This window comes from Pygoscelis adeliae, unplaced genomic scaffold (genome assembly GCF_000699105.1).
Source record: "Pygoscelis adeliae isolate BGI_AS28 unplaced genomic scaffold, ASM69910v1 Scaffold44, whole genome shotgun sequence".
Lineage (NCBI taxonomy): Eukaryota > Metazoa > Chordata > Aves > Sphenisciformes > Spheniscidae > Pygoscelis > Pygoscelis adeliae.
Window position 1 is genome coordinate 3,094,360 of NW_008824761.1, and position 9,998 is coordinate 3,104,357.

The window sequence follows — 9,998 nt, forward strand, 5'->3', positions numbered from 1 at the left end:
TCTTCTCCCAAGTAACTAGCGATAGGACGAGAGGAAATGGCCTCAAGTTGTGCTAGGGGAGGTTTAGATTGGAAATTTGGAAATATTTCTTCACCAAAAGGGTTGTGAAACACTAGAACAGGCTGCCCAGGGAAGTGGTTGAGTCACCATCTGTGGAGGTTATTTAAAAAATATGGTGCTTAGGGACATGGTTTAGTGGTGAATTTGGCAGTGCTAGGTTAAACGGTTGGACTTGATGATCTTAAAGATCACTTCCAACCTAAACAATTCTATTATTCTATGATTCTAAAGCATCCAACTTCAGGCCTGCTGAGTACAGAAAAATGATAAACTGGAGCAAGTTCAGCAGAGGGCTACCAGGATGGTCAGGGCTGGAGCACTTGTCCAGAGGTTGACAGACAGGGGCTTGTTCAGCTGGAGAAGAGACAGCTTCAGGGGGACCTAACAGCACCTCCCTAGCAGGGGGGTGACAGAGGAGATGGATCCAGGCTTTTCACAGCCATGCATGGTGGGAGGACTAGGGGCAACAAGCATAAGTTGAAACATGAGACAGTTATACTAGGTATAAAATAAACTTTTTTCCTGAGGACAGTCAGGCAGTGGGTCATGTAGCCCACAGAGATTGTGCAGTCTCCAACCTTGGAGGTTTTCTAGACCTGACTGGATAAAGCCCTAAGTCAGTTTGACCTCACAGATGAACGTGCTTTGAGCAGGAGGTTGACCAAGATCTCTCCCAACCCAAATTATCTTATTATCCTATGAAATACTTTTTTTTTTTTTGCTTTTTTAGGCACAGCTCTTAATAGAGTTTCTCTGGAGATTTTTAATAGCATCCAGTGGAAATGTTTATATGTGCATAATTATTATTAATTTTCTACCTTTCCTTAGAGAGAAAGACTGCAAAATATTATTGAGAGACAGAAGCTGTTATACCTTTCTATTGAGTAAAAGTTATTATAGTGAATATCATTATTCCTCTTCAACTGAATTACTTGCTAAAGTTACTCTTGAGAATATCTGGATTTTTTTTACAATATTTGATGAAATGTTTGTACATTTTTACTTACAGTAAGAACCAAGCAAAACTACCAATGAAGCCATAACTTTCCCAGGCTAAGATTTATACCATTACTTTTCTGTAAATTTCAGTGCTATGTTTTAAGTCATTGTACACCAATTTTGGGGGTAATTGAAGTAAGTTTGAGGATTCAACTCTTCTCAGTGTAAAGTAGGTGACTACTTAGTACCTATGTTTGAACCTTTACCAGTTGCCAGCCTAGGATGTGTAGTTGTAAGAGTAATCTAGCTACAAGAATATATATTGCAGATGCCTAAAATCAGCTGAGATTATTACAATCTGAATGCTCTTCTGTTCTTGAAATTTTAGTAGCATTGGAGGGTACACAACTCAGTGGCAAAATTAGGAAAAATATTAGGATGAATTTCAGAGAATTCCTAGTTCTATTAAAAGGTGACATATTTTTAGTTACGATCTGATCTTGGGAAAGAAAGGGATTGAGTGGTTTGAGTAAGTTTACAAAGCACTGTACGTAGAAACATTTGAAAAAGATAACCTAAAAGCTATCTCAACTTTACTCAAGAATCCCCTTTGTCACAAATCATCTTCTCATTTTCCTCATGAGAATTTGTTTGTGTGTTATTTGCAGCACTCCTGAAATTAAAACTAAGCAAGGACAATCGTTTCCCATAATGTGCAGTATCCAGTACAATGATGCTCCAATTCAGAGTTTGTCCTGTTTGTGGCACGTGACAAATAACAACATATGTAGCTACTAATAATATTTAGAGCAATTGTTTATTGACACTTTTTCATAGATATACTGCAAGCTGTTTTGTCGTTGTTTCAGTAAAATGCACAATTAAAATAGCTTTCTGAAGACTAGAAGCTTACAAAGTTAGAATGTTTGAGGAAAATTTTAACATCTTTTACTAATGTTAAACTGGCATCTAATGAAAATTAAGAAACAATAAGTCAATAATAGCACAAATTTACAAAGTCTGTCCACTTTCTAAACAGGAGTACATGAGTGTATCTTGCATATGTTTTTCACAGTCTAAATTTGGAAATTCTTTTTTCTAAATGAAAGTCTTGCAAACCATTAGTCTACTTAATACATTAATAATATCATATATATGTCAAATTCAAATTAAAAAGCTGAAAATATGTTTTGTCTCCATTTTTGCTATTTATATTCACATTATAATAATTACGGCATAAGATCCAAACTTAGATTTCATTGCTCTTGCTGGTATGTGTTAAAATTTTAAAGTATTAGCACTATAGAAATGTGTTTTTGCCAATCCTAATATGCAGTGACACCACAGCAAAGTAATATCTGTACTTTTTGAGCTTAACATCATTAATGAGGGTAATAAAAACATTTCATGCATATCTTTTGATTCTAATGACACAAACCCAACCAATGAGCATCGTGAAAACATCGGCATTAAAAATCATGTAATTAGATAAACTATTTATCGTTCCTTACAGCTTTGAACTACTATCAGGCAGTTAAAATAGATTTGCATATAAATTTATACAGCTTCAATAATTTTAGTATGTTAACTTGTTTAAAGTTTGCGAAAGAAAATAATGAAGACCGGGAAATTGGATATTGTGAAACCTGGCTGATTTGTTTGTTTCAATACTGTTAATGATGAAAAATAGTTTTGCGAGGAGCTGAGGTATGACAACTTCCTGTTTATTTATATCAGCTTTCACGTAGCTATATTATATACCAACCTTAAGAAAAACTGTGAGCTAATTGGTAAGGTATCTTAAAGAAAGGCAATATTACATTTTTGCTCAAAAAGTATTACTGAAGGATATTCCAACCCCCACTCCTTTTAAATAAAACATTTGAAAAATATAAATACTGCACAGTTCTTTTTAAACTAGCTACAGCTAAAAGATGGTTCAACATGGATTCTGTAGATTATCATTAGGTTTATTCTAATTCTGAGACTAATTTCCCTAATAATGAAATAAGGATTCTCATTCGTGCAGCTGTCCAATGTATTACTCTACTATTTAAAAGATAATTAATTTTTAAAATAAATCCATCATTGTACAAAAAAGAGCTTTGAAGGAGAAATATCTGCCAAATGAATCCCACTAAAAATGTTTAAGAAAGTTATTATGAAATCACTTGAAATCACAGTTGACAGAATTGACAACTACGGAAAGCTGGATAAGTTTTAAACCTCATAAATCTGAGTAAGAAATAATGAGAAGTGATTGGTATAACATGGAATAAAAGGAATCTAATTGAAAATCTATTTAAATCTCACTTTGATTACCTAATTCCCTAGTTGGAATTGGCCTTAAATGCTGTGTCAATTTGATTGTTTGTCATTCCACTATGCAGGAAGAATTTTTAATATATTCATTCCTTCTGTGTGTCTAAGGTCCTTGTTCTTTGAGGACTTTTTTTCTTCCTAAGGTGAAAAGTCATTATTATGTGCATATGATCAGAGTTGCACATGTCATTATTGCTTCTAATACAAATATCAGACCTTTTATCCCTAGCTACAGACTGAAAATCTGAATACAATGTTAATGCATGTTGTCAAGGTAAAAAAAAGACAAACTTGTGACTGAGGACTGTCCTTTTATATGGGGTTTTGGGGTGGTTTTTTGGCTAGCCTTTTTTTTTTTGCTATTTGTCTTGCTCATACCCCCTTTGCTTATACTGTATCTGTTAGTGTAATTAAACTTTTATATCTGTTAGGAAGTTAGCAAAAGGAAAGCTAATGTTTTGGAAAAAAAAATAAAAAGGGGTTTTTTGGTTTTCTTTTTGAGTGTTTTTTGGTGTGTTTGGGTTTTTTTTTCCTAAGTAATTGTCAGGTCAGACTCTTGAGATCTTCTTGCAACCATTACCATACCCTTCATATTAATGAATCAACCTGACATTTGTAACCATGTACACTACAAAATAGTCTTTTATTTGAGACAGTGGTTGCAGTGAGTGTTGATAATTAACTGAACAAGTGATTCTTTTGCTCAGATAGTTATTTATATGCACAGTGTTCTCATTGAATAATTTATAATAGCTCATTTTGTTAAAACAGAAATATTAATGATGCTTTCATACACTGAAAAAGACAAAACTATTTAATAAATGATGGACTCTCAAATCATTTGCATACTCCTAATTACAGTTCTAAGACTATATCTAATAAAGTGCAAAGGTCCCAAGAGAAGGACTAAAGCAATGCTGAGGTGTCCGAAACTGAAATTCAAAAATTTCCTATATAAAAATCTGAAAATTTTTAGAAGGTGCCTGAATCTGTCAGGGCATAATTCACAAAAACTTCTTTAATGTCAGAATTCAACAGATAGAGAGAGTCCTAGCTATGTCTAGATCTTCTAAGGGTCTTTCTTTGCAAATCATTGCTCACTTTCTTCCAGAATCCAGTAGGGATGTAGGAACAAGGCAACCCTCTAACAAATACCCTTAGATGGACTTAGTTATTGTTAGTTACTGTTGGTTAGTGGCCTCTGTTAGTAACCATCAATTTAATGGTAGTTGCCGTTACATTGTATAACAGCTCAAGGAGCTACAGAAGTGACCAATAAGTGCAAAAGCAAACTCCAGAGCTGTTCAGACTGAAGCGTTTGCATATATGAATCTACCCTAACAGCTTCCTAATCACAAGAAAAACTTGAAAATTCCCAACTCTTCTTGAACACTGTATCATTACAGATTCACTGAACTAGAGGTAGAAAACAAGTAACTTACTGATTAGTGTCTTAAAGTGGAAAAAGAACATCCAGTGTTTTGGTCTGTGTCTCTAATGTTGTTGCTATTTTCTTGTATTTAACTACTGTGTAATGTGAAATACAAAAATATAATTGGGAATAAGTAACAAAAAGCGTGCCTGATACTTTGCAGATGAATGGCATGAGCCCAGAAGTACTCAGTTTTACAATTTTTTTTTCTTTTTCTTTTTTATTTTCATTAAAAAAAAGATGATCTTGTGAATTGACAGGAAAAAATTAAAAAGAAAATTCAAAACATAATTTATGAATGAATGATCAAATCAATAATAAAAAAATAAAGCAAGATATTAAATAAATTCAATGGATGATGTCACATAAGAAGTTAAACCAATGACAAAGATGTAAAAGGGGTACCCATGGATTAGAAGACTAGAGCAGATGAATTCTCAGTGAATTCTATGTTGGGGATATTCTGACAGATTTTGGATCCCTTCCAGAAGGTAGGCCAGAGGAACTAGAAGAAGTAAATTTAAAAAAAAAGAAAAAGAAAAAAGAAAAAATGCAGGAAATATTAGACTAAATAGAGAAGTTAGAAGCTAGTAAGTCATCATGGCTGAAGAGTATTCACCTAGGAGATCTGACAGACTTTGAACATGAAATTCTACTACAGATGTCCAAGAACATATCACTACAAAAAACTACAGTGCAAGAAGGGTGCAGGGTTTTGTAGATTTTACTGGGTTTTGGGTTTTCTGTCTTGCTTACATCAATTCTGTGTTCAGTTTGCAGGTTTTTCCATGATTTAATATCTTCAGGTGCTTTAGTACAAGGACAGAATTACTTTTCTTCTCTGTAAGGAAAATGTTGATGTCTAATTCTTCTCTTTCAATTCCATTTCATGAAGCAAGCTCCTAAAAAAAAAAAGGAAGGAATCATTTGAACTCATCTAGCTAAACAAAGCTGAGACCCTTAAGTTTAAAAAAGATCAGTCACCTTCAGCTTTTCAGATACCTAATATGGAAAAAGACACAGCCATCTACAATCTGAATGGCTTTCTGGTATTCCCTGTATCCCTACATTGGATCCAAGCACGATGACTATGCTTCTATTTTACTGATATGCTTCTATGCCTCTATCTTGCTCATCCATGCTGTGGGTCTAACGTTACAGTGAATCCTGAGACAGACTGACTGACTGACTGACTGACTGACTGACTATCTATCTATCTATCTATCTATCTATCTATCTATCTATCTATCTATCTATTTATTTAAACCTGGAATTCATTATGGGATTTAGTCACAAGCAACTTTACCATGGAACCTCTTTTCTAGGCTAAGTTACCCCTGCTTTCATGGCTTTTGTATTTATCGATGTCTATTTAATCAGTTTGTTTGAAGGAACTTTTTTGTACAGATATGAAAAAAAGAAGGAGAGAAAGAAAGAGGGAAGGGAAGGGAAGGGAAGGGAAGGGAAGGGAAGGGAAGGGAAGGGAAGGGAAGGGACGGGAAGGGAAGGGAATAGAAATAATTACAATGATCATCTAGTCCAACTACCTGACCACTTCAGGGCTGACCAAAAGTTAAAGCATGTGACTAACTATATTTAATACACTTACAGGAATTTATGGAAGTTGTTACGTAATGTTACTTCAAGAAACAGTAATAAACTCTATTATACTCTTCAGAGTATATGATCCTCAGTGTGAAACATTAGTTTCATGGAGATCAGTGGAATTTTTAATGCTAAATCCAACAGCATTTACCCTACAGTATTCAGGAGAATGCAAAGAGCAGGAGAAACTGGCACAAAGAGCAGGCAATATTTTTTAGTTCAAAATCTGCATCGTTACATTCTGACACAAACTCTTAGGCAAATGTTTGGGGACTGTATAATCCTGTTTGGCCAAGCTGTGTCCCATCCCATACAACATGCTCCGTGCTGGGAACGAATATGCAGTGGTATTAGATGCAGATTTGCCCGGCAGGCAAAGAGGAAGGCATCTCCCACTTAGCCTAATAAAGTACATGCCCACTTACTTTATATAACACAGTCCATGTCCACTTCCTTTGCTCCTTCACCAGGTTGGGCCTGAATCCACTTGTTCTATTTTATGTGTGTTTTTCTTAACTATTTCTACCCATATAAGTTTGAATAAACTTATATTACCATTAACTTGAATATTCATTGAAGGCAAACACCAGAAGTGTTCTAATATAATCAAAGTAGTGTATTTTAAGGAAAACTCCAGAACTATTTTTTTTTTCTTTACAATTACATTACTTGGTTTAAAGTTATCTTGGTACAGAGCTGCATCTAAATTACAGCCAAGGTTACTCACAGTCTCCTCCAGTTGTGGCATCCAGTGTGGCTGGCAAGTCTGAGAGGGTAACCAAACCAAACACTATCAACAAATCCTTCAACCAGATACAAACAATTCCCTTACCTGACAATATGACAATACCTACATTAGTAGCAGAATGATGCAGGATATCAGATTGGTCAATTATGCATAACAGTTCTGAAAAAAAGGTACTTGTTTAACTCAGTGGTGTTTGCTTCAGTCTTGTAAAGCCAATCTAGATAGGACTCCATTTTAGCTATTATTTATAAGTAATGTTGATCATTCTCTAAATAGTTTAAGGTTGTGATCTCTGTATAAAGTTAATTGGTTTTCCTATAGAGGGGTTCTCTTTTTATTAGTTTGATCCATCAAGGTATATTTTTTTAGATAATCTAGTCATCAGTGAACTATTAATCAGGGTATATTTTTCTTCAGATGTAGATTAACACTTTTAGGATATAGTACTTTCTGAGGGATAAAGTATGATTTTCAAGTTTTCCTTGTGACAGTCTTGATCATACATGCATTCTTATTTCATTGTTCCCAGGTTTCAGAAATTCAAGTTAGATAGCAAAATCAAAAGTGCACACACACCCACAGCCACACCTGCACCCAGACATAGACATATATATATATAATTACCCTTCAACTTCTGGTTAATGACATCTTGTCATCACTTCTTGAGCTGATCCTACTTCCGATCTTAATAAAGGGACTTTTAGTTCGCATTTGCAGGAAGTGAATAATGGATACTATGACCAGGACTAGAGGGGCCCTGCCTCCAGCCAGATGGAGGAAAGGGACAACCGGGTTTACTGAACTGTGTGGATTCAATGGCCTAGCACATCAGACCCACAGGAGGATAAGGCTCTAGGGGACACCAGTGCACAGCGTACCCTAATGCCATCAAGCTATTGTCATGACCCAGACTGGGTACCTCAGGGGGTCGTAGTAGTTTTGTGATTCCCTTGAGCTAAATTAAGGTGAAATGACACCAGACGATCGATCAAATGTTTTATTTATGGTAGAAGCAACCTGAACTTGGAAAGTGTAATGGCAGGTGGTGTGGGTTCTATTGAGATATTTATAAGAAAAAAAAAGGAAAGAGAGGAAAAGGAAAAAAGGGAGAGAGGGAGAGAGGGAGAGATCACCACCCTTGGATCCCGCGATGACGATTGTGGACGTGTCCATCTTCCAGCAGTGGGCGTGCACGTGGCTCCTTGCACCTTTTATAGTCTAGTTCCTGCCTCTCGGCCACACCAGTCATGCCCCTTGGGAAGTTATGTAACTCCTGATCTCCTGCGCAGGTGTCACCGGGGTGTGGTCACGAGAGGGTCTTTTGGGTGGTCATGAGCCCCTTTATCAAATGAACTCTGTATGACCTTGGGCCATATATGGTGCGTTGTCCTGCTGGGCCTATCAGAACACAGAACTGCGCACCCTCCAGCACGCCTTCCGCATCCTGAGCCTCTCACCTGCGGTCCACTGTTGCCATGCAGACTGCAACCTGGTTTACCACAATGTTTGAGACATTAACTCTTTCTGTCTCTCACAGCTATAAAAGGGCAGAACCCATCTGTATTTCTGGAGTGACAGCGGGGATACCAACAGCTAACTGTATTGGAGGTTGAAGTAAGCCTCACTGGGAATGAGTGGCAGAAGCACCCCATTGTGACTGGCCCAGAGGCTCCGTGCACCCTTGGCATAGACTACCTCAGGAGAGGGTATTTCAAGGACCCAAAAGGGTACTGGTGGGCTTTGGGTATAGCTGCCTTGGAGACGGAGGAAATTAAACAGCTGTCTACCTTGCCTGGTCTCTAGGAGGACCCCTCTGTTGTGGGGTTGCTGAAGGTCGAAGACCAATCACTACCTAGTGCCAATCACTACCACACCGGTGCACTGGCCGTAATATCGCACCAACTGAGACTTCCTGATTCCCATCCATGAGCTGATTTGTCGACTGGAGAGCCAAGGAGTGATCAGCAAGACTCGCTCACCCTTTAACAGTCCCATATGGCCCGTGCGGAAGTCTAATGGAGAGTGGAGACTAACAGTAGACTGTTGTGGCCTGAATGAAGTCACGCCACCGATGAGTGCTGCCATGCCGGACTTGCTTGAACTTCAGTATGAACTGGAATCAAAGGCAGCTAAGTGGTATGCCACAACTGATGTTGCTAATGCATTTTTCTCAATCCACAACATATAGATGGTCTTGTGATCGAGGGATGGACTTGGCCATGGACACTATTGCACAGGTTACCCATGAATGTGAACCATGCGCTGCGATCAAGCAAGCCAAGCAATTAAAGCCTCTGGTATGGAGAACAATGGCTGAAATATAAATATGGGGAGGCCTGGCAGATCGATTATATCACACTCCCACAAACCCACCAAGGCAAGCGCCATGTGCTTGCAATGGTGGAGGCAACCACTGGATGGCTGGAAACTTATCCCGTGACCCATGCCATAGCCTGGAACACTATTCTGGGCCTTGAAAAACAAGTCTTATGGCGACGCGGCACCCCAGAAAGAACTGAGTCAGACAATGAGACTCATTTCCGAAACAACCTCATAGGCACCTGGGCCAAAAAGCACGGCATTGAGTGGGTATATCACATCCCCTATCATGCACGAGCGTCTGGGAAAATCAAACGATACAATGGACTACACTGAGAGCAATGGGTGCTGGGACGTTCAAACATTGGGATACACATTTAGCAAAAGCCACCTGGTTAGTCAACACTAGGGGATCTGCCAATCGAGCTGACTCCACCCAGTCAAAACTTTTATGTACTGTAGGGGGGAATAAATTCCCTGTAGTGCACATAAAAAATATGCTGGGGAAGACAGTCTGGGTTCTTCCTGCCTCGGGCAAAGGCAAACCCATCTGTGGGATTGCTTTTGCTCAAG